Below are 25640 nucleotides of genomic sequence, written 5' to 3' on the forward strand. Positions count from 1 at the left end.
GTATTTTATGCTTTGACAATCCAGCAAGGTAGGCATTGTGACCTGCTCTTCAGAAATGAGGCAGGCAGTCAGAAAGTCCATGCCACAAATTATAGGCTAGGTGGACTCTGAACACCGGGTCTGATTCGAAAGCCACGGCTCTGACAACTGTTGTAAGTATGATGCGGTGTTTCAAATTGGGCCAGCAGTTACAGCCACTTGTCAACTCTCTACAGGGCCTAGAAATCCACTGGCAAGTGCAATGAATTCCAGGGGCTGTTCCATTGCCCGGTGCTGGCCCGAGCACCTGTGTGCTGGGGTTGGGCCAACGCCGTGCCAGAGGGCTCACTATGTCTTTGGAAACAGTCTCTGAAGATGAACACACATGGCCCAGCCCCCAGTGAGCGTTAAGATCTGTGACTGGAGTGACAAATAAATTAGATGGTAAGCAGGCCTGGGGCCACTTCTGCCACAAGCTCAGCAACTTCTAGCACTGGCCTCGCCGGGGCCAGAGTGAGGGTAAAGGGGAGGCTCACACAGGGCCCCATTCTATAATCTTCAGATGTCTGATTTAGGGCTTCATCTACTGCCAGCCCCCAGGAGGCAGCACCTTCCTGCCAACTGCTCCCGTGGCAAACCCCACACTCCCCTCCAGCCAGCGTTCAGAGGCTCCCCAGGCCACAAAGCGAGGCCCAGCCACAGATCCCGGCTCTCAGCTGGTCCTCTCTGCACCACCTACCCTCAGCCTGGGACCGTCTGTCCGGTTCTGTGTCTATATAGGTGGTCGCCTCATTCCCCACCCGAATGTGAGCGACATGAGGGCACGTCTCCCTGACTTTGTCTCTCACAGACCCACCGCAATCCAGCAGGTGCCCCCCAAATGCCTGAGCTAGGAAGTGCCATTATTAGCTCTTCTACAGAACCACGCAGGGTATTCTGCCCACTCCCCACAGCCAGAGGACACTTCCGTGTGCAGGGAGAGGAGCTGGGGGCACAGGCAGGACACACATACTAGCCCATCCCTCAGGGTGTCACCCTCCACTTCCTTGGAACTCCCAGCTGTTCAGGGTTGAGGCAGGCAGGCCCCGTCAGTGTGAAAGAGCCCTCCCAAGCCAGTGATTTCATGCTTCAGGCATTTATCCCCAGAACTGGCCAGGGAGCCCAGCAGGCCAAACCCCCTCCTGCTCACAGAGCCAGAGCAGACACAAGGGTAGAGCTGGACAGTGTTAGCTCTCACTTCCTTCTGCAGCCTTGACTGTGTTCCCATGGCCTCCTCAGTCTAAAGGTTGCTTCTCTGCCTTCCACAGTCAAAGCCAACAAATGAAAATAATCACTAGTGGGAGCTGGGCGGGAGTACCCAGGATTCTGGTCAATCACTCTTCAACTCAGAACAAGAGGAAGGCCTGCGGCATGTCTGCTCCTGCCCTCCTCCAGCCAAGGATGAGTAAGTACTTCTGCCCACAGAAAACCTTCAATATATCAAAGGCCGGATCCAAAAAGCCAGGAATTCGGGTACCTAAGGTATAATTTTCTCCCCCTTCAAAAGAAATCTTAAGTATTCAATTCATCTAGTTTTAAAACCAAGAACCACCAACATGAAATGTTATTCTATAGGTAGAAGAAATAAAAGAGCATATGCTCTCTTCCTAATTAGGGCAGCAAGGGAGAGGAGGAGAGAAGGAATGGACAGGAGGAGGGATGGCACAAGATCCAGACAGGGCAGAGAGTTCAAGAAAGAAAAAAGAACACTGGGGAAGAAAACCAGAGAGATACAAGCCTAAAAGAAGGAGTGAGGCAGGAAGGAAAGAGGAGACAAACTAGGTAAGTTTTGAGAAATGCTGAAGGTCACGGTTTGTTGTTGGCTCAGAGTGCTCAAGTTCAGAAATCCTTACCAGGACATGAGCCTTTGTTTACAATTCTCCCCAGTTCTAACCGTTAAAAATTCCTCTGTTTGAATCCTTAATCTTTCCCCTTTCTGGGCTAACCATGCCTTTAAGAATCTGGCACTAGTTCTGGACCCTCTCCTAGAAAAATATATTTTTTATATAAGATTTTGCATGCAATTTCAGGGGCTTGTGGACCCTAAGTTACAACTGCTTCCTCTGAAAGGTCCACTTTGATTGGGAGACCCATAACAGCCAGAGAGAAAACATCCCAACTGCCAGATTAAACTCAAACAAGGGCAGGATGTGTTGAATCTTATGCGTATACAAGCCATCATATCAAGCTTTTAAGAATACCATTGGCTCCTTGGACCTTAACATCCTTCCCTGGTTACCACCCCAATAATGGTACTAGAAGCAAGGAGGCTGGTTACTTGAAGGGGCTAGCTGTGTGTTTGGATGGTTAAAAGGTCTGCCTTTGATGGAGGTAACAATCTCTTTATTTACCTGGAAATTAACCTTTTAGAGATCAATGGGATTATTAAATTACCCACAGGCAGTAGGTCCCAAATCTGAACGTGCATTAAAAATTACCCTTGTGCTGGGGCGCCTGGGTGGCTCAGTGAGTTAGGCGTCCGACTTCGACTCAGGTCATGATCTCGCGGTCTGTGAGTTCCAGCCCCGCGTCAGGCTCTGTGCTGACAGCTCAGAGCCTGGAGCCTGTTTCGGATTCTGTGTCTCCCTCTCTCTGACCCTCCCCCATTCATACTCTGTCTCTCTCTGTCTCAAAAATAAATAAACGTTAAAGAAAAAATTACCCTTGTGCTGATTTAAAATGCAGATTATTAGTTCAAAATTTGATAGTCTGATTCAGAGTGTTTTTCTAATGAGCTCCTAGGTGATTCTGATGCAAGCAGTCCCCAAACCAAACTGACACACTGTTCTTTAAAAATTGCAAGCCTGGGAGGATGGGTTTCTGGGCCAGCAGATAAGCAGATTCCCTGCTCATTGTAGTGTCCTCATATACCAGGGGCAGGACTAAGCACATATGCAAGGGAACTTACTATGTGACTAGGTTTTGACCACTGCATCAGAAAGGCTACCTTTACAGGGTAAGAAAGGATATGAATAAGGCAGGACATAAAAAGTATAGTGCCAGGTGAAACTCTCCAAGGGCCTTAGGGCAGTGGTTCCTAGATCTGTGGGCACATGAAGAATCACCTGGAGTATACTTCTTACAATTCAGATTCTCAGGCCTCGGGCTACTAGGAAATATACATTTATACCAGTAACAAGATTCCCTAGTTGTTCTGACACACATACAGGTATGGAAACTTTCTTGTTTATGGTATCCATAGGCCCAAGGGTATGTTGATCAAGATACAAGACCATTATACAAGACGATTATTGCAAAAATGCTTTGAAACACTAAAATGCCCTCAAAATTCTCCAGCAAAGAACAGTGAACATTACCAGGGTTTCCTTCTTGTCTCTTTTTCTTTTCCTCCTCCCCCTCCACCTTCTTTTCCAGGGGGAAACCAACTAGAGGAGGTGGGCCATGCTAAATGCCCGGAATGGGTTCCAGATGGTGAAGATTTTGGCCTCTTGGCCTGACTGTCCCTCCCTTACCCTGGAGTACTATACAAATATTATCATTTTCTGGCTGTGCAGTGACATGAAAATGGCTGGGAGGCACTAGGTCCGTGTCAAAGAAACTCATACAGGGAGAGAGTATCCTCTTTGGTCCAGAAGACAATGCTGAAGCATTTTCTGATCTTTACAAGGTGGAACTTCCACATAGGAAGGAAACTATCATGTGTCCAAACTGATCCAACCAGGCTTGGCATGTGATTGGGGGTTGGGAGGAGGCATCCAGAGAAATGCTGCAAAGACGGCCCCGTTTCAGACTGCTGGACAGGGAGGTCCCCGCACAACCCACTGCAGCTACTCCACCCTCGGACAGGACATCGTGGCAGTGAGACAGCCCCACCCTTGTCTAGAATCCCCCTAATGGCCAGGTACTCCTTTTTACTGTATTTCCTCAATTTGACTCTGATTTTTTCTTTTCATTTTGATTTCCTGAAACTTGGATGTCTTACAATCAACATGTAGACTTAAGGTGATGGTTTTTTCCACCTGAAAATTTAGTGTGTCTCAAACTTGATGGTGTTTTAAAATTGAGAAAATAAGGTTTATCACCTCATTTAACCCTGAAGCAAGCTGTGAGGCAGGTATCATTATTCTCTTTTTTCCAGATGAGGAAACTGAAGCGCAGACAGAGTTCACAGAGCGAGGGAGTGACAGGGCCAGGACTGGAACCCAGTCTTTCGTGCCTCCTTCCCAACATTCTGTGAGCACATTTAAGGGTCTGAAAAATGGCTTCCACCCGAGTTACTGCAGTGCAAGAAAGCAAAAAGTGGTTTTCCTCTGACTTCAAATAGAACTTGGAGAAAAAAATGGAAAAATGGATAGGGTTTGTTTGGTTGCTATTGTTTATTTTAGACCATAACTGAAGTTTCTTTATGACTTTAGGAACTTAAGACTGCACCATACAGAGAACTATTCCCTTTTTTTTTTTTAATGTTTATTTATTTTTTTAAGAAAGAAAGAGACAGAGCACGAAGGGAGCGGGAGGGGCGGGGCAGAGAGAGGGAGACACAGAATCTGAGGCAGGCTCTAGGCTCTGAGCTGTCAGCACAGAGCCGTGTGCGGAGCTTGAACCTAAGAACTACAAGATCATGACCTGAGCCGAAGTTGGACGTTTAACAGACTGAGCCACCCAGGTATCCCCAGAGAACTATTCTTATAATGATCACATCTGGCATGTTTAATTTAAAATGGTCCTCAATGGAACAACAATTATCAATTTCTTGCTTGAATTTACTATTTTATTTACTTTTGAATGTTTCTAATGATTTTTGGCAATCAGGATTTTAAGGTGTTGTACCTTAAGATATCTAGCATTTTCTGTCAGCTTGTGAGGAGCAGGAAAAAATTTAACAGAGTAAATCATCATCAAAACAATAAAACCAAAATGTTGTTCTCCATAATATTCAGGAAGTGCTCATTTTCTTGAAAGCAGCAGGGAGGTGGGTGGGGAGAGAACCCTCCCCCATATACACACATACATAAACTCAAAGAAAACCACAGCCACTATTGACATATAATATTATTTCTAATTCTTAAGAAATGCCCTTCCAGGGAGGCATTTATTTCCATTTTTCAGACGAGCAAACTCAGAGGGTTTCAGTGACTTGCCTGCCGTCGCATAGCTTGTAAGAAGCCTGGGTTCTGGTAGCACTAATCATAAAAACACAGGGGCACCTGGGTGGCTCAGTCGGTTAAGTATCCAACTTCAGCTCAGGTCATGATCTCGTGGTTCCTGAGTTCCAACCCCACATCGGGCTCTATGCTACAGCACAGAGCCTGCCTCAGATCCTCTGTCCCCCTCTCTCTCTGCCCCTCCCCAGCTCGTGTTTTCTCTTTCTCAAAAATAAGTAAACATTAAAAATGGTAATAATAAATAAATACATAAAAGCACATATTATTGCCATTAACAATGACCTTCCCTAATCATCTCCATAGTTCATGAGGTAGGGACCATACCTATTTTATTCTCCACTGTATGCTGGAGCCTGACTCCTGTCACCCAATAGCTTCCATAGCTACTGCCTGGTGGGTGGATGGAAGGAAGACAGAGGGAGGCCAAATGGAGTAAGTGTGCAGTGTGCTGGCCCCCCAGGCAGGCGCTCCTTCCACCCTTCCATTCCACTTGTCTGGAGTCTGTGCTCTGACAATCTGTTTGATCGGCTTCATTCTCTACAACTGGTATCACACTTCCACAAGCTGCTCTGATTTGTGTTCTCTAGAACTATGTCCATCTCCTTATTGGAGCCTGATCTATTCTGGTTCCTTTCCCAGTCAGTCACTCAGCAAAGCATAACTGACAGCCAGCCATGTGACAGGTCCTTTCTAAGGTGCTGGATAGAAAACGGGGTAAGGTGCGCTTCCTGTCCTTGGGGCTCTTCCAGCCTGAAAGAGTGACCTCTGTACTCTCTGCTGAGCTCTGCGTCCCTCAGCACTTTCTGCAACTACCTGCCAAACTCTCTTGGCCTCCACCAGCACTTCTGCTATTTCTTTTGTTTTTTTTTATAAATTAAAAAAAATTTTTTAACCTTCATTTATTATTGACAGACAGAGAGAGCATGAGCATGGGAGGGAGAGACAGACAGAGGGGGAAACACAGAATCCAAAGCAGGCTCCAGGCTCCGAGCTGTCAGCACAGAGCCCGACGCGGGGCTCGAACTCACAAACTGCGAGATCATGACCTAAACTGAAGTCAGACGCTCAACCAACTGAGCCACCCAGGCGCCCCTGCTATTTCTGATGCTTTGTTTTGTTATTTTTGCAGACATAGAAGAAGGGCCCAGTTGTGATTCTACTCTCTGTCTTTTAGCGTGTTCTTGTACTTTTTCACTTAGGCTATGTTTCACGTTCTGGCAGGCAGCATCATACAAAGTTCTGTTGAGTTCTGAGATGGGTATGACCGGAAGAAGCAACCTGGGGAGTGAAAGAAGCCCCCTGTCTTACAGGTGAGGAAACAGAAGGTACATGGCCCTCCCCAATCACTAGTGGAGCCTGCTGCTCTTGCCAGTGTCCTTCCGTGACACCTACCATGCATACCAGTAGATGAGGGGTTGGTTCGGAAAGGGACCACAGCCTGCTGAGTTCTAACGAATGATGAAATCTAAAATCAAGTTCTTTTAGGAGGCAACTGAGGTAGGGTCCTGGCCCAGAGTGCACAGGCAGTGGTTGAGGGGACCCTGGCCAGAGATCTCCCAGTGCCAAATGCTGCAACCATGGTTGCAGCGACTACTGAACAACTTCCCAGGTGCATTTTAAACATCACGCTGTAAGTGTGCTGCTTATTTAACAATTCAGTCAACAGCATGGCTAGGAGCAGCATGAGTTTGAGGGTTAAGAAGGACATGGACCCTCAGGGTCAGACTCTGGCTTCATGGCTTACTAGCTGCGTGGTCAGGAGGAAGACAACCTCTCTGAACCTCAGTTTTCTTATCTTTACGGCAAGGACAATAACAACACATTGACCCCACAGACACCGTAAGGATAAACTGAGATAGATGATGCCCAGTAGAGTGCCGGCACGTGGGGAGTATTTGATAAACATTAGCTACTATGACCTTCCTTGGTCACTATGCTCTCTTCAGATTTTATATTCAAGAAATCTTGAATAGCGGCTTGACCCACTACTTTTTGTCTCTTAATAAATTATTTCACTTTATTTTTTTTTCTCTACTTACAAGCAGAAATATACTTAGTGTTTCCAAAAGTATTAATTGTTTCTGGGCCATTCAGTAAAGAAAGTCAGGCAAGGGTACAGGTATGAGATTTGTAATGTACCAACTGATATAGACATGCGACATTAAAATCTGATGGCCTATTAGAAACAAGTTTGGAAGTAGTAAGAGTGGGGTAACAGTTTGGGAACCACTTCATCATTAGGTTTTCTCCTGCAAAAAAACAAAAACAAAAACAAAAACAAAATACCTTCATAATGCAGTATTTTCACTTCTTCAGAAAAGTAACATCAATTCTTGGAGTAGCCCAGGAAGTTTTTCCCTTCACATCTCTAGATCCAGTGTTCAGGGTGAGACTATGTTCTGGGCTGCAGACTTGTGAGGCAGACCTTATTTGCACATGCGAAAGATAGCCATCTAGAGCACTAATGTGGGCCTGGGGGCAAGCAGGGACCCCAGCCCCGCCCAGGTTTCTCGCCTGGTGCCTGATTAGGGAGCCTACCATCCACCAGGAGAGGATGTGTGTGAGAGAGACTCAAAACACCACGCACGTGAAACCGCACAAATGAGCTCAGTTCGGAGAAAGCATTAGTCACTGATTCGTGGATGGGGCAGGTCAACACTCAGGGGAGGAAATCAAGTGCGTGGGTTCGGGTGCCGGGCGCTGCGGCCGGGTGCTTTCTACAAAGCATCTCAGGTGGCCAGGTTAGCAGCGCAGTCACCGCGTGGCTTTTATGTGTGCGTGCATTCACACAGCCAGTGGTGTGGGGTAAAGCAAATACTTACAGCAGAATCTGGGGCATTTTCTTATTATTTTGGATCATAGACTAACAAGAAACAAAACAATCATGGCTCTCGTGGTTAAAATAAATTTTATTTGCTTGTGTTTAAGGAGTGTGTGTTCCTGATGGTGGTGGTGGTGGTGGTGGAGTGTACAGAGAGTGAGGGGTGGGGGGTGGAGGGAGGGGATGGAAACAATGAAGTGGTATTTAGAAACAAGAGAATGAGATCACAAAGCTGTTTTCCCAAATTGCATCTGGTCTTCCTCTCTACCCCACGGCTCCTGGCAGTGTAAGCTGGACGCTTGAGGCCCAGTCCCCTGCCTTTAGGCTCTCCCCCTGTGCACCCACACTAACCCCAGGCAGGGCTCTCAAAGAGCCACTGGGAGTCTGTCACTTCCCTACTCAAAGGAAAAACCCACTGACCTTGCTCCATGTTTAGGATTTCTGTATCTTTAAACCTCCTGTGGAGTTCTAAAGTTATTCCTAGTTATTTTGTTTGTTTATCTGTTTGCTTTTCTAACTAGAAGGACTAAGAAAATCCTCAAGATAAGACATGTCATCAAGCCTATGTTTATATCACATTCCATCTGGGGCTTCTGAATGTTGCTACATTAATTTTAACTTTAAAAAATACTATATATGGTGTGAGCCCAATTATGTAACAAAAAGGGGGATAGAAAAAAGGCTATAAGGAAATAAACTTCATACTTCATATTTTAAAATTAAATATGTTATTCTTAATAAAAATAAATTAACACTATAATTTAGTATATACTATCTATTATGGACTGAATGCTTGCATCCCCACCTAACCCACACCCTCTCCCCCTCCCCCCCCCCCAAATCCATATGTTGAAGCTCTAGAATGGCTATATTTGGAGACGGAGCCTCTAAGGAAGTAATTGGTGTTAGTAAGGTCATAAGGGTGGGGCACTGAGCAGATAGGATTAGTGTCCTTATCAGAAGAGATACCAGTGGGGCGCCTGGGTGGCTCAGTCGGTTGAGCGTCCGACTTCAGCTCAGGTCACGAGCTCGTGAGTTCGAGCCCCGCGTCAGGCTCTGGGCTGGTGGCTCAGAGCCTGGAGCCTGCTTCCGATTCTGTGTCTCCCTCTCTCTCTGACCCTCCCCCATTCATGCTGTCTCTCTCTGTCTCAAAAATAAATAAACATTAAAAAAAATTTTTTTTTAATAAAAAAAAGAAGAGACACCAGAGAGCTAGTGACTGCATACACTCTTTCCCAAACTCCCTACCTCTCTCTCTCTCTTCCTCTCTCCCTATCCTCTTCCAACCTGCACATGTGTACACACACACACACACACACACACACACACACACACAGGCACACAGGCACAATGAGGGAAGGCCATGTGAGGATACAGAAAGAAGGTGACCGTCTACAAGCCAGGAAGACATTCTTCATCAGGAACCAAATCAGCTGGAACCTTAATATTGGACTTCTAGCCTCTAGAACTGTGAGAAAATTAACTTCTGTTGTTTAAGCCCCAGTTTTTAAATTGGCTAGCTCCTCTTAGCCCATGGATGAATCCTGGCCACTCTGTAGTGGACAATCCAGGAAACCCTTGATACCTGTCATACTTATGTCTTTTGAGAATATGAGTCATGAAAATTTATTTCTGCCCCAAGATTTCCTTGGAACCTACGGCCCTGCTTTCCTGGACACGTCTCTGAACCAGAGATGGCAGTGTGAGCCAAAGGTGACTCCACAGCCTGGTCCTGAAGGAGTCCACCGTCCAAGAGATTCCCCAGGACATCCTATCCAACCAGGTGTTGTCTTGGCAAGAATGTACAGGGAGACTCTGAGAGAAGGCAGCAGGGGACAGCAGGTATCAGCTACCACTGTAATCTCAACAGAGAGACTAGCTAATGTTCTATTTCTCATCAAGGCAGATCTCTGGAGCACTGGGATCCACAGGGGTTACACAGCAGCCCTGAGTTTCCTGAGCTTCCCTCTGTCTCCTCAGAACATGGCTCTTCATTGAACCTAAGGAACCTTATTTCCTTCTAGCTACCCCCCTCCACCCCGTGGTCCTATGCTCCAGCACACCTAACTTCCTGTGCTTTCTCAAATTTTTTATACATTTTTCATCTCCATGTCTTCATATATACTGTTCCCTTTCCTTGGGATCACCCTGCCCAGTTTGCCACCAGATGAACTGCCGAGTAACCTCCACAGTCCATTCAAACGTCGCCCTCTCCTTGAAGACTTCTCTGACACTCCAAGGTAAAGGTCTTCCACCACCCCCTACCAGTGTGTTTTCCTTTACAACACGTACCCCACATCTGGTGATTATTTGGTTAGGGGAGAGACTGTACCTTATCCCTGTGTATAAAGTAAACTTCTAGCATTGGGTCTGCACATAGCAGTGCTCAGAAAAGGTTTTTGATTAACTGAATGCAGGGAATTGATTACAGAGAGGGAAATAAAGCTTGGGTGGGAGAGAGACAGAGACAAAGGACAAAGGAAGGACAAAGTGGCAATAAAGGAGTCAGGGAAAGACAAGGCGTCAGCAAGACACAACTTTAAAATGAACAGTGAAAAATCTTTTCAGGAATAAATGCATTTTCCCATTTCAAGCTAAGGTTTCATTTCTTTTTTTTTTTTTTAATGTTTACTTATTTTTGTGAGAGAGAGAGAGAGAGCAAGCAGGGGAGGGGCAGAGAGAGAGAGAGAGAGAGAGAGAGAGACAGAATCTGAAGCAGGCTCTAGGCTCTGGGTTGGCAGCACAGAGTCCCATACGGGGCTCAAACTCACAAACTGCAAGATCATGACCTGAACCAAAGTTGTACACTTAACCAACGGAGCCACCCAGGCGCCCCAAGCTAAGGTTTCATTTCTAAGTAAACTATTTCTCTGTTTATTTTCAGTCCTAGTGAGCCCCGATGCCCATTATAGAACCCTCTTTGGACAACTGAAGCTTTTTCCTTAGTCACTATTCCCACATATTTCAAGCATAGAGTCCTATTTTCCTCAGAGCAATACTTAAAACTTGTTTCCCTATAGGCTGCAAACTCTCCAAAATGGGGGAGGAAAGCTCATACAGGTACAGTCACTTGGGAGGGTTTCCACGATGCTAATTCACAGTTTCCGACTGGGATGATGAAGTACCACCACCTAAGGTCACACGTACTGGAGATAACAAGTAGTCACAAGTATTTATTGTGACCCTAGGTCACAAATCACATTGTGGCAATCCACCAAGAGAAAATGCCTTCTTCATATCTCTTCTACAGTATCATCCCAAGCAGCTTCATAAACACTCAGAAACCTTATGTTTAAAAAATATTATTAAGGTTTTCACAAATGGCTCCCCAAATCAGAGGTACAATCCACACAGTGTTTATAGTCTTAAGGACAAGACCTCAGAGGCTGCCAGAGCAAGAGAGAGAATTTTTTTTCTAGAGAAAAAAATCTCTAATTTAAAAAAATGTTTAAACATGGTCAGTTTGTCATTTAAAAATATTAACACCAGACCTTTGGGGTAAGATGGCAGACTGAATATCTGTACCTAATTTTGTTCGTTCCACAAATCCCACTAATACATAGTAAAGAGGGTTTTTTTGCTTTGTTTTGTTTTGTTTTGTTTTGTTTTTAGTATCTAAATCCCCAAGTATGGGGAAAACCGGCAACAACATTTTGGAAGCTGAAACACGCTGGGTGGTCCAGTGGTCCTGAGATCAGACCTGAGAAAACGGAGTCTCAAACCAGCAAAGGGAAGCTGAAAACCAACCTGATTTACCCCACAAAATTCTCCAAAGTCTCAGATGGATGGCACCAGGCGTCTGGCCATGGGAGAGGAGGTGCATTAAAACCAGAAGTCCAAGGCAGACTCTCTGGGAAGTCAGGTACCTGGTGCTCTCTGGCCAACAGAAGTCTGCAGCGTATTCATTCTCTGGAGAAGGCAAACCAAGGACTTTGACTGGAGTGCCAGGCCCAGCTGAGAAAAATCGAGTCCATGTTTACTGAATACTGAAGCAGGGGTCCCCAACCCTTTCCCCCAACTCAGCTCTCACAACAAGGGTGGCTTGACTCATCTTTCAGGTAGACTGGAAGATGCCTCTTTGAAGAAAGTGAAACATTTCATGAAGCACCTAAAAAGATGATCCTGGGAGAGGGTCCCCAATAGCTAGTGTACCCAGACTGAACTGACCGGACCCAGCTATGAGCTCAGACTTCCAATCGGCCTTTTCTCCCTACTCTTACTCTGGAGCAGAAAGCCAAGAATGACCAGATATCTGATAAGTCCCTCTGATAGGGATGATAAAGACCCAAACAAAAGGAAAAGGGCAGCTTAAAGGAAACAGAAACTTCGCAAAGATAAGAAAACTCTGAAAAATATATCAACAAATACTCTGAGGGCTACAAGAAAGTATTGCATCCTTGAAGCAAACCAAAAAAAAAAAAAAAAAAAAAAAAAAGGATGTCATTAAAACAATAAAATAAAATGTAACAATCAAAAAACTAAGAAAAAGGTCTTGATTATTAAAAACAGTTTAGCAAAATAAGAAAATTGACTGAAGGCATACAAGACTGAGTTAAGGGAATCCTCAGAAAGTGAAAATAAAAATAGGTAATAAAAAAAATCCAATATCCAAATAGTAAAAGTACCAGAGAGAACAGAAAGTGTAGAAAAATATCACCACTGAAATAATTCAAGATGATTTCTCAAAACTGAAAGATACATTACCAGACCAGAAACGGCCCACCCAGTGCCCAGCATAATATAAAGAGAACCTCATGTTCGTGTATCGTTTTGAAATTTCAGAAAACCGGGGACAAAAAGAACTTCCTACTAGTTTATAGTTACATGTAAAAGATTATGAATCAGAATGGACTGCTTACCAGCAATACTAGAAGCCAGGAGACAAGCAATCAGAAGTTTAAAAGAAAATAGTTTGCAACCTAGAATTTGACATCCAGCCAAACTATGGGCCGAGTGTGAGCACAGGAAAAAAAAATTTCCAGACCAAAAAGTCTCAAACCACTTCTCTCCCCATGAGCTCTTTCTCAAGAAGTTACTGGAAGATAACCTCCATCAAGATGAGACAGCAAGGGCACCTGGGTGGCCTAGTCAGTTAAGCATCAGTCCCGGGAGTTCGAGTCCTGCATCAGACTCTGTGCTGATAGCTCGGAGCCTGGAGCCTGCTTCGGATTCTGTGTCTCCCCCTCTCTCTGCCCCTCTCCCACTCGCACTCTGTCTTTCTCTCTCTGTCTCAAAAACAAAGTAAACATTTAAGAATTTTTTTTTAAAGATGAGAGAGCAAATCAGAATGACATTTCTGATGGAGATCCAACAGAGAGGGGAGATAAAGGAGGGTGAACAGAGATCCTGGGTGAACAACTCTGCACATGCATATGGGATGACCTCCCAGACTGGAACAATGGGACCAAGGACATGCTGAGGGCCCTCATCACCAAGCTCTCTGGAGCCCACCACACCTAGTTTTTAACCTGACATCAGAACACTGGCCTGAGCCTATCTCAGAATCTCATGTACTTGGTTCATCTTGACCATGAACTTGACCATGAAATTGCTGCCCTCACCTCTTCAGCCTACTCGTCACCCCATAGAACTGTTCTATTCAACCGACTGCCAAGGGCTAAGGATGGTAATGAGGACATCAGACGTAAAAACAGACAGCAGTTCTGTCCGCCAACACACCCCTCCAGATGTTTAGTACCTGATACATATTACAACCCTGGGAAAGTCAGGGACCTGAATAACCGAAAGTCAGATTACTCTGGTGAGGAAGGAAGGAGAAGCCCCTGGTGGAGAGCACAGGGAGCCCTTGAGGGAGCAACCTTCTATTTCCTAACCTGGGCACTAGATGACATTCTGCTGTTCTTTAACCAGCATGGATATCTCAGACACTCTTCTATATACAATATATGTTTTAGAATGAAATAACTTAAGAAAGTAATTGTAATACAAATATTGGAAGCATTAATGTTTTTCCTCCTGTTTAGAGACCTCCCCTTCCATGTTCTTTCTCTGCAAAGTGATGTACTTCATTTTACAGAGAAAATCATAACTGTTTATCTTTATAAAGTAATATACATTTTGTGAGATGTGGGTATGCCTTCTGTAAAAACTTTGAGAATCTTCGTTTTGCACTTTCACAGTGTCAGGCAAAAATTATATTACCTCGTAAAAAGTGGCGTGAAGACCAGATGAAATTAAGTCGGGAACTAGAAGGTCCCCCATCTCTGACTATAGGCCTAAGTCTAGAATCATGAGAGTCTTAGAAGGCATAAAAGTTAAGGACTGAGAGCCTGGGCTCTGGGTGGACTATCTGGGTTTGATTCCTACCTCTACCAACAAGGCAACCTCCAGCAGGTACTTACCATGCACAGCCTCAGCTTCCCCACTTGTAAAATGGGAATAATCATAGTACCTACCTCTCACTGTAAGAAGTAAATAAATTAACACATGCACAACACATGAAACAATGCCTGACATATACTAAGTGCTCAGTTTTATTACTATTATATAGGTAAGCAACTGTCTTACTATGCATGACAACTATCTTTCTACAGAAGAAGTTATTTCCATCGAAGAAATCCATGAGTGTGGGGACTCACTGTGGTCAGCCCTTCTCCTCATGGCCTCCTGGTGTTCCACAACTACCACCATCTTCTAGTCAGTGGCTGCTCGAAGATGCAGGTTGGATGAAGCAGGTGGCCTTCGCAACAAATTGTCCAAGCCTTTTCACACTTGGGACTGGGACATGGTTCCCTAAAAATGGCAAACTTGGCTTGCAGGTGGGCTGTCAAACAGCATAGCTGCCTCCTTCACCAACTAGCATCAGCCAGCACACAGGGGTGAGCAACCACTTCGCTGTAAACACGAGTCACACATGGGCCTCGGGCCGCAGTGGAGTATAGGGCAAACAGCACTGGATGGGGCGCTGGGAGAACTGGCTTGCAATTGTGGCTCTGTGTGACCCAGCAAAGGTCACTCAACCTCTCTGTGCCTAAGTTTCCTCACCCACAGGATCAGGCACATCACCCAGATTCAACATACTGAAGTTCAAGGAATCTAGGCACATGTCAGCTTTCCCTTCAATACCATATAATTAGTGTAGGGGTAAGAGAAGACACTCATGGGACAGTGAGGCTTCTGAAAACACAGCCCATCATCCAAAACTGACTGCAGTGCTGGTGGTGACTTGTTTGGGCTTCCATTCCCATGTCTAGGCAGAGCCCATAACAACGTTATCACTTTTTAAAACATACATCTAAACTAGTTCCTATTGCAGACAATTGGCAGGTGCCCAATTAATAGATTATTCCACCAGACAGTTGAATGCATTGGCCATTGGTCAAAAATGAGGTCACCACAATCCTATGTGCTATAACTGGAAAAGCCTAATGAAAAACAATTGTCTATTTTTTAACAAATAGGAATCCATATTCCCATCTCCCTTAATTTGCGTTCCTTGGTGTGTGGTTCAGGAGCAAAGGAAGATTTTGTTCAAGGTCAAGTTGGCTTTGCTCTTTGACTCCTTTGTTGTGCGTTTGACTGTCCATGCATGTTTCACATCAGCAAATCCCCAGCCGGATTCCAGCTGACCTACAGGAATTTCTAGCCAACATTGCCAGATCCCTGGTCTTTCTCTCAAACCTGCACAGTCGGAAAGAACGGGTCAGGCGACTCCTGTCCCAGCCATCTGGACACACATGCTCAGTGGATATGCATAATATGAAGCACATGTGCTTTCTCAAAAAAAAATTTTTTTTTTCCTAAGGGATACAGAGCTGTTATTAACAGAGCCTGTGGCATCCTTCCAGCACACAGACATTCCCAGACAAAACCATCCGGGCTGACCTGCTGCAGGTAAGATCTGCACTCTGATTTTACCAGTGATTCATCTACACTCTTTTGTCGAGCATTTAATGCCTCTCCAAGCATCTCCACTCCTTGCAAACAAAAAATCCAGGAGGAAAACTTTCAAAGCCAGTTTCTTCTCAGCTGCAACCCTTCCTTCCTTCCTCCTTCCCAAAACTGTCTGACTGAACTCGCAACCTGACCCCACCCTGGGCTGGGCCCTCCACACAGGCATTGTGGCTTCTCTTGCCAGCTGCAGCCTGTGCAGACAGAATACCTGGGAACTGCTGCCAAAACAGGAAGGTCGGCGCCTCTCAGAAGGGAGGCCTGGGGAGTATCCGTCTCCTAGGTGACTACAGATAAGAGATGAAGGGGCCAGGGCTTTCCACACCTCCAGTCACATTCCAGAGCCTTTCCCTTGTACCCTCAGTCTATCTGATTCATTCTTCATTCATTCACTCAGCAAACATACTGAGCACCTGCTGATATAAAGCCCTGTTCTGGAGCTGGGGACAAAAGGGGATTGAGATGTCTGTCTGTCTCCAGGGGCACCAGTGTTGCTGTGACAGGCCTCTTGGTGTAGGGGCAGCCCTGGACACCTTGGACTTCTCAGGAGCCCCCGGTGAAACCACCTCTCTGCACTCCCACCAGTAGAGTCCCGAAGATAACATGACAAACAAGGCAACGGAGGGTTTGGGTAGGGGACTGGGCAGTAGATGATGCAGCCCCAGCCCCACCTCCTGGGCCTCATCTCTCCCTGAGCACAACAATATGGCTTCCAGAAATTAGGTCCACTCTCTGGTCCCAAGGACACATCTTGTCACAACCAACTGGAAGGTTGGCTGTGCTAACTGGCATACCTGTTGGGCTCTGATCTGGTGCGTGAATAAACCTTTCAAGCCTAAATCATCAACACCGCCTGAGTCTGCAAAAAGCCTTCAAAAGCCTGCTCATTACCAGTCTACAATGGAGCAAGTCTTTAACTGGATAGCAACTAACTTTTATCCATCATGGCAAAATCTGTGTTTTGCAAAGGGGGATTAGGGCAGTAATGAGGACCCCAGGCTGAGCCAGAAACCCCAGTATAGTAGCCCATTCAAAGGATCCAGCCATGAATAGCGGTAGAGGGAAAGAGAGAAGTTCAGAGTAGGAAACCAGGATATGAAGGGGGTGGGGGGTAAGGAGTCAGAAAGGGATGGAGAGAAAGGAAAAGAAAGGAAAAGAAGATAGGAAAAATCTAAAAGAGGGCTGCTTCCCATCCCTTTTACCATGGCCACAAATTCCAGCAGATGGTCGGCTGTCCCCACTAGGGGTCCTGTGGTCCTGTTCCTTTCTGAATTAGCAAAACTTTCCAAGGAGTCACCTAAGAAAGTGCAGAAACTCTCACCTCTGCTGGGGTCAGACTGCCTGAGACCAACAATATGGAGGACTGAGGGCTGAGCAGTCTGGGAGCCAGGCCTCACCCCTGCATTCTCCAGGAAGAGGAATGGGGCCTGAGGACCCAGGAAGGAGCACCAGGTCCTATCCTGATTGACGTCATGCCCTGCCCTGAATTGGATCCTGGTCAGCTGACCTTGTCTATTCCCACAGTGCCGGAGGGATTCGGGAACCATGTTTTAGCCACTTCAGTACCTGGTTCTGGCTCCTCACCTAGCCTCATAGTCCTCTGTCTCGTTCCTGCTTCCCCTTCAAGCGCTGACCCATAATATCTCTGATCATGTATGGGAAGGCCCAGCCGAGACTAACAGGTTCTCAGATGCCCTTGATCTAAAGGCGAAGGTGAGCAGTAAAGGATTTGGTGGAGGAGAATGGCTCCATCACCCTTGTTCAAGGGCATGCCAGACCACCATGGAATAGTGCTTTAGAGTCAGGAGCTCTGGGTTCCAATTTCGGCTAAGCCACTTACTATGCAATCTTAGGAAAGTTGCATAACATCTCAGGGCTTCAATGTTCTTGTCTGTAAAATGGGAATAACCATCCCACCCATATCACTAGGTTGCTTTAAGGTTTAATTAGAACGATATATGGGAACACCTGGGTGGCTCAGTCGGTTGAGTGTCTGACTTTGGCTCAGGTCATGATCTCATAGTTTGCGAGTTCGAGCCCCACATCGGGCTCTATGCTGTCAGCTCAGAGCCTGGAGCCTGCTTCGGATTCTGTGTCTCCTTCTCTCTGCCCCTCCCCCACTCACACTCCTCCCTCTCTCTCTCTCTCTCTCTCTCTCTCTCTCAAAGATAAACAAACATTAAGAAAAAAAATTTTTAAAGAATAATATATGTAAAGTGCCTGACATAAAGTTGGCACTCATTATAATTTTCCCACATACATACATACACACGAATAAGCAGGTTTTGTGACACATAGGGCCCTTAGCTGAGTGCTAGCCAAATGAGACAGGCAGAGGAAGGAGGAGCCAGTCTCTGTCCCGAGCCCCCTCTTAGAGCAATGAATTCTTTGGTCTTGTCTCCAGGATTCTGCCAGTCTGAGCAGTATGACACGTGGCCTCACCACTGTCTGGCTCTTACTCCACTGAGTTTGTGTTAGACAGCAAAGCAGATGCTATATGAGCAGGGGGCCAGACAGGGGTTCTCGACCCTGGGTGTACAGTAGAATCACCTGGAAAGTTAGAAAATACAGCCCAATAGGTCCCGCCCATCGGTGCTGGGTGACTTGGTCTGGGGTGGGGCTCCCCTGTCACTTCTAATGTGCAGGCAGCGTTGAGACCCCCAGGGATAGAGGCTGGGTCATCAGTTATTCCAAGAAGACTCTATTCCACTCTGCTGGACCAGGGAGGGCTGAGTTCCGAGGCCTGGCTTCTCAGAACTTACTTCACTTCTCTGGGTTCTTGCATCTGTGAGATGGAGAAAATAACCCGGCCCAGCCTCCTTATCTGTGAGGGTCTCATGAGATGGTGGGTGTGAAAGCTTTCAGTACAGCATCACCTACTTGACCACCGTGTAAGTAAAATGCCAATGCCAGGATACCATAGACCATTCTACACAAAGGAGTCGTGCTTCCTCCTAGTACCTCTGTGGGCAGAGAGGAAAGACTGAGCGAGCTACCCTGGGACAAGGCTCCCTGGCCCTCAGAGGCCAGAAAACAAACAGCCAGAATCACGACTCCACACAGAGGCCACCTGGGGCACTGCAAGGCCTTCCAGGCAGGACTTGCTCCCAGGCTTTGGAAAACCCTTCCCAGCAAAGCTATACAGAGATGCCCTCCCACCACAGGGGGAAAGGAGCCCACAAGGAAGGCTCAGGAAGACACGTGGCTGGGAAGATGATGCTACAGAGTCATGATGGTAGCTGGGCCACTGTCTTCATCTCAGGAAGAAAAAGGGGCCTTAGGGAAGATGTTCCAGAGTGGGGGCACAGATGTGCCATCTGCACCTGCTGGCACCAGAAGAGGTCACAGTCTGCATCACCATCTTTCCCTTAGTGTGCGCATTCCTGCGCAAATATTTACTGAACTACTATATGCCGGGCACCGTGCATCCCAGGGACACCACAAGCCTTGTCCTCAGTACCCCAAGTGCAGGCTGATTGCAAGCTCCAGGGAAGCAGCCAAAACATTCATGTGTTTGTTATATCCTGAATGGACCAGGAAACAGTCATCGGAAGAGATTATGGGGTATGTTCTTTGGTAAAGAATATTAATCTTTAGGATACCTGCTTTGTATGTTAGGAATTCTATCAGAGAGGATTTGTTGTTGTTTAATACGGAAAAGTGAAAAAAAAAAAGCCTCTTCTGTGAATTAAATTCCATCTTAGTATAAGTGTGGTGCTATTGGCTTCAAAATCGGCATGCTGTCCCCAAGCGCCAGCCCATCCCGGTGCTTCATCTCCAGGCCTGACTGCCCCTGGGAGCCCTCGGCCACCACACATCACTGCCTTCTAGTCGTCTCCACTTGGACCTCACTTGAACTCTTATGCTGACCTCTCCCTCTCCCCCACATCTATTCCTGCCAGATTCCTCCCAGATCCCAGTAGCGCGAAGCCATCAGCCAGTCAGCCACGTCGCTCCACTCTGCCTCATCTCTACATCCCACCCTGCCATTTCATCTGTCTTTAACCTGCCCCCTTTCCTGTCTGCAGAGGCTCTGGAGCATCACTGCTTTCCCAGATCACTGCAACAGCCTCTCAAATAAGTTTCCTGCCTCCGTCCTCCACCCCTACCCCAAGCCACTGGTTTTCCATACCGTGGCCAGAGCAGTTTTCTAAAATGGAAAACTTATGTCACATTTCCCACTGCCCCAAGACAAAGCCCAGGCCCCTAAGCGTGACAGCCCAGGCTTTCAGGAGCTGGCTGCACGTGCTCTGCAGGCTCCTCTTCACACGTGCCACTCGGGGCTCTCTCATTTTCCCAAGCACAGCAGGCTCCTGGGTCTTTGCATGAACTGCAAGATGTGCTTCCTTCTCTTCTTCCTCTGGCTAAATCCTGTACTCCTTTAGCACTCAGAGCTCAGCAGGAATCTGCTCTGGAAAACCTTCCCTGACTCAGGCTGGACTGGGAGTCCCCTCACCCCAAAATCCTTGTCACAGGACTTGTCACTTAATAACCGTTTACTTGTCTGGGTCTCCCGGGACGCCGTAAGAGTTAAAATGAAAGAAATGGCAAGGCGTGACCTACCATGAACAAATCTCAAAAATATGGGAAAAGCAAACCACAAAATCATTCAATCATCCACACTATTTAAATATTTACCAGGTGAGTGGGTCCATACGGTATGATAAAATGTGTGTAAAACTTTCAAAGACTAAACAATAATAGAGATCAACGGTGGTATCTACATATGTTAGAAAAATAAAAACACACGGGAGGGACAAATATCAGACTCAGGATGGTGGTCGCCGGCGGGGGGGGGGGGGGGGGGAGAAAAGGGAGTGGAGCAAAGTACTACTTAAATTGTACCTGTAACACTTTACACGTTTTTATTTTTAAGAGAGTTCTGAAACAAAACTGGCAAAATATCATCCATTAAATTTGGGGGATGGGTAGATGAGAATCTGTTACATTATTTCCTGTATATTTGAAATATTTCATCAGTACATTTTTTAAAACTTTTAATGAGGAACCAGAGTCTCCAATGCCCTCGTTAAAAACCCCGGGGGGCCTGAGCACACCGCTGTGGCTGCCTGCCCCACCACACAATCAAAAATGCAATCCGGTGTCATAAACACTTTTATCCTCACTTTTGCCAATGAGAAAACCAAGGCTCAGAACAGGTAACCTTGCTCAAGACCACCAGAGGCTTCCAGATTTCAGACCATATTCATCGTATACAATTCCTACTATTTCATCCAAGAGAGAGCACCTATGTCAAACGGAGTATGTAGAGAGAATTCTAGATGTAGGAACAGGGCTGTATTCATATGTATTTATGACCCAGTGAGTGAAGATATTTCTGGGAGAAGAGGGTGCAGGAAGGTGCAGAGTTGGAGATGCAACCAAACAAGTAATTTGGGGCTAGCCCGTGAAACTCAGTTAATACAAACCCACTAGGTTTGGACTCTGTCCTATAGGCAATAGAAGGCCGCTGGAAATGTTTAAGCTGGAGAGTAACCTAAGCAAAGCATGGTTTTAGGAAAAGTAATCTGGCTTCAGTGTACAGGAGGGTTGGTTGCCCATAGGAGATGGGTAGAATCAACCAAAAGGAAGTTCCTGGAAGGATAAATTCAGATCTGGAAATCTTCTAAGTGCCCCACATAAGAAGTGGCCTCTGCTGATCTAAGGGGAGAATTGTTGGTTTGAAAAGGGTAGGAAGGTTTAAGCTACACAGAGAAATAAAAGTTCACTCCAGCTTTCCAGGCATGGGGAAATGGTGTAGACATTTGGGAGATAACCTAATTATTTGCTTATTGGGTTTTTTTCAGGTGTTTTGTTTTGTTTTGTTTTGTTTTGTTTTGTTTTGTTTTGGCTAGGGGGTGAGGAGGAGAAGATAAATAAAGGGAAGAGGAAAAAATGCAAGACTTCAGTTTTGCTTCTAATTCAAGGTGATGCTCAGACATCCAGGGAGAAATGGAATGGCAGTTGGTGACATGGGAGCTCCATCCAAGAAAGCTGAAGAAGCAGACGACAGCAGCAGTGGTCCTGGCAGGATCCCTCTGAAGAAGACAGCACAGAGAAAAGCAGCGCTGACAACTGACCCGTGGTCCCCTGCCTGTGTCCAGGACAAGAAGACTCAGAAAAGAGTCAAGGTAGCATTGTGTTGAAGAAGAAATGGGAAGAGACTGATTCCAGTCAGCACAGGTGGTTGCCGTAGTCTGAAGGTTTGTGTACCCTCCCCTCCAAATTCATATGTTGAAGCCTAATCCTCAGTGCGATGGTATGTGGAGGTGGGCCTTTGGGATGTGATTAGGTCATGAGGGTGGAGCCTTCTTCAATGGGATCAGTGCCCTTATAAAGGAGGCCTCAGAAAGTTTCCTTGTCCTCTGGTCACATGAGGACACAGTGAGAGGACAGCCTTCTACAAACTAGGAAGCAGGCCCTTGCAAGACATTACATCTGCCAGTGCCTTGATTTTGGATTTCCAGCCTCCAGAACTGTGAAAAATAAATGTCCATTGTTTATAAGCTACCCGGTCTAGGGTATTTTGTTATAGCAGCCTGAGTGGACTGAGACAGTGGTCAGTGGTGCAAGGGGGTCAGGTATAAGAAATGAGCAAAGGTTCTGGATTTAAAGACCAAGAGGTCATTGGGACCTCAAGTACAGCATTTTCAGCAGATGGCAGAGTCAGCCATGCCTGACCCTTGATCTTTTAATAGCTCCTAACAGCAAGTTGGCCTTACAGCTGGGCATAGGCAGACCCGGATCCCACCCGCCAGACTCAGCACATGAACCTGTGCCTGCCCAAGCCGTGCACTGAGCAATAGCCCCCTCCCACGGATGGCAGTGTACCCAGGCAGAGCAGAGCAGAGCATGTGAAGTGGACTGGAGACTACAGACCCATGCAAAGCAGCCATCTTCCTAGATAACCAAAAAGTTAAGCTTGGAGATGCATAATTTCATTTTTAAATGCAGAACATAGAATTAAAATGTGCCACATGTCACTTTATTTTCTAAAATGTATTTTATCTATATTTGCCTGACTTCTATGGCAATAAAATCATTTTGGCATGACACACATCTTACATAAATGAAAATATAATCCAACAAAATGGCATTTTAGGAGCCTTAAGCCAAACAAATGTTTGAGAGGGCCTTATTTAAATTAAGTTGCTGTGCTATTTAGCTTTTTACAGTAATGTAGCTGTGTCTCCACAGAGCCTTGTGCAAGGATGCTGTTTTGGAAGAGACAGGATGGGAGATGGGGAGAGAGAGAGGGGCCTGTGCTGACTGCTTGCAGGCCAAGGAGTCAAGAAGTGAGGAAATGGAGATGAAGAGTAAGATCCATTTTTATAGGCAGCATGGAGACGAAATGAGAGACATGACATAGTGGCTTGAGATGCAGGATGAGGTGTGACATAGGAGCCTGAGTGCAGGGAAGGATGCACCAGGTGAAAGACACCGGACTAAATGAAAGTCTGCACCCTGACCATGAGTCCGCCAGCCCTGTTCCTCTGCCCTGTTCCCAGCACTGTGGCAGCCAGGCTTGTCCGAGGCAGGAGACTGGAGAGTTCTCTGGAAGACACTAACTGTACCAGAGGAAAGACCTACAGAAACTCACATTTGGGAGACTTGGGTGAAACAGCCCAGTGTGTCACACCATCACCCCACAGTGAAGCCTCCCACCACAACTGCCACCTCCGCTACACAGACCTTCCAATGGCTGACCAGTGCCTCCTTATTAAAAATGAATGGGGGCACCTGGGTGGCTCAGTCGGTCAGTTGAGCATCCCAACTCTTGGTTTTGGCTCAGGTCATGTTCTCATGGTTCATGAGAGCCCCAAGACGGGCTCCGTGTTGACAGTAAGGAATCTGCCTGGGATTCTCTCTCTCCTTCTCTCTCTGCCCCTCACCCTTCCCCAACATTGTGCGCACAGGTGCATGTGTGTGCACACTCTCTCTCAAAACAAATAAATAAACTTTAAAAATAAATAAATAAATAAATAAATAAATAAATAAATAATGAATGAATGAACAGGGGCACCTGGGTGGCTTAGCTGGTTGAGTGTCAGACTCTTGATTTCACTCAGGTCATGATCTCCCAGTTATAGGATTGAGCCCTGTGTCAGGCTCCACACTGGGCACTAAGCCTGCTTCGGAGTCCCTCCCTGCCCCTTCCCCACTCATTCTCTCTCTGTCTCTGTCTCTCTCTCTCAAAATAAATAAACTTTAAAAAAGAAAAAAGAAAAAAAAAAGAATGAACAGCCAGGGACTACCAGACATTGAAGAAAGCTTGCATCACTTAACACAGAGAACAAAACAAGATAATAGAAATAAGGAAATGCAGAAAAAAACAGATAATGTTGAGAGCAGAAGAAAATTTGACAAGAAAAAAAAACTCCTATAAGTTATAGCCTAAAAGAATCAAAACGAGATATTATATTCATGAAACAAGATTCTCAAATTATCAAAGAACAACAAAGAGCTCTTGGAAATTAAGGCTGGTCAAAACGAAAAATTTACTACATTAGAAATAAAGTTGAAGAACTCTCCCATACAGATGGAAAAAAGGAATATGCTAGAGAAGAGAGAAGATGAAAATAATAATAATAACAGGAGGTTCAAGCCAGGAGCTCTAATATCCAAGTATTCAGAATTCAAGGAAAAAATTAAAAATTAAAAAAGAGAGAAAAAACAAAGGGGAAGAAATTGTCAAAGAAATAATTTGAAAATTCCAGATCGAAAGTGCCCCAGGTCAACAAATAGCAATTTTCATCATGAAATCTTAGAACCTCAAGGGAAAAGGGAAGGTTCTGAAGCACTTGAAGAAGAGAAAGAGGTCACTTACCAGGAGCAGAAATCCAAATAGCACCAAACTCCTGGATGCTGCTGAATGCCAGAAGGTAGAGCAATGACTTCAAAATTCTATGGGAAGTGATTTTCAGCCTAGATTTTTATATCTCCTACCAATCACTCCTACCAAAGTGACATTTTCCATCCTAGACAGAAGAGGATGATTTGGGATCCAGACAGTAGGGACAGCACCTGGGAGAAGTGAGGGCAAGTACCAAACAACAGCTGTGATCCTGGCCTGATATCATCCATCCAGAAGGAAGGTCAGGATGGGGTTTCCAAGAGAAAATATAACATAGAGAGAATTGGGGAAAATGCCTATACATATTTAAAAGCTCTATGGATGGGGCTCCTGGGTGGCTCAGTCGATTAGGTGTTCATGTCTAGTTCAGGTCATGATCTCACAGTTTGTGGGTTCAAGCTCCTCATCGGGCTCTGTGCTGACAGCTCAGAGCCTGGAGCCTGCTTCAGATTCTGTGTCTCCCTCTCTCTCTGCACCCCCCCCCAACTTGTGCTCTGTCTCCCTCTCTTTCTCAAAAATAAACAAACATTAAAAAAATGAAAAATAAAATAAAAATAAAACTCTATGGATATTTTTATAATGGTGATTTAAAAAAACTAGAGGGGTGCCTGGGTGGCTCGGTTGGTTAAGCATCTGACTTCGGCTCACATCATGATCTCATGGTTCATAGGTTCGAGCCCCATGTCAGGCTCTGTGCTGACAGCATGGAGCCTGGAGCCTGCTTTGGTTTCTGTGTCTCCCTCTCTCTCTGCCCTTACCCCACTCATGGTCTATCTGTCTACTTCTCTCTCTCTTTCTCTCAAAAATAAATAAACACTAAAAAAAATTTTTTTAAGCTAGAAAATAAAGCAAATGAAAAAAATAGAGCATAGTGGATTGAATTGTGGACCCTAACAAGATATGCCCACAC

The 25640-nt window shown here is 45.7% G+C and overlaps 1 protein-coding gene and 1 long non-coding RNA gene across 11 annotated transcripts in view; one reads left to right on the forward strand and one right to left on the reverse strand.

Moving 5' to 3' along the window:
• SLC12A8 (solute carrier family 12 member 8) overlaps positions 1-25640 on the reverse strand; it is a 139338-nt gene that overhangs the window by 68045 nt on the left and 45653 nt on the right. The gene's annotated exons all lie outside the window — the stretch shown is intronic.
• Positions 1145-23846, forward strand: LOC113599814 (uncharacterized). Of its 3 annotated transcripts, XR_003420720.2 has the most exons (4): positions 1145-1423; positions 6344-6454; positions 10122-10205; positions 11578-12454. It is a non-coding gene; the product is annotated as an uncharacterized LOC113599814 (long non-coding RNA). The 3 variants fall into 3 exon arrangements; XR_008297708.1 differs by lacking the exons at positions 10122-10205; positions 11578-12454 and adding an exon at positions 15731-23846 and having other exon boundaries at positions 1146-1423; XR_003420719.2 differs by lacking the exon at positions 10122-10205 and having other exon boundaries at positions 1148-1423.

Source organism: Acinonyx jubatus, chromosome C2 (genome assembly GCF_027475565.1).
Source record: "Acinonyx jubatus isolate Ajub_Pintada_27869175 chromosome C2, VMU_Ajub_asm_v1.0, whole genome shotgun sequence".
Classification (NCBI taxonomy): domain Eukaryota; kingdom Metazoa; phylum Chordata; class Mammalia; order Carnivora; family Felidae; genus Acinonyx; species Acinonyx jubatus.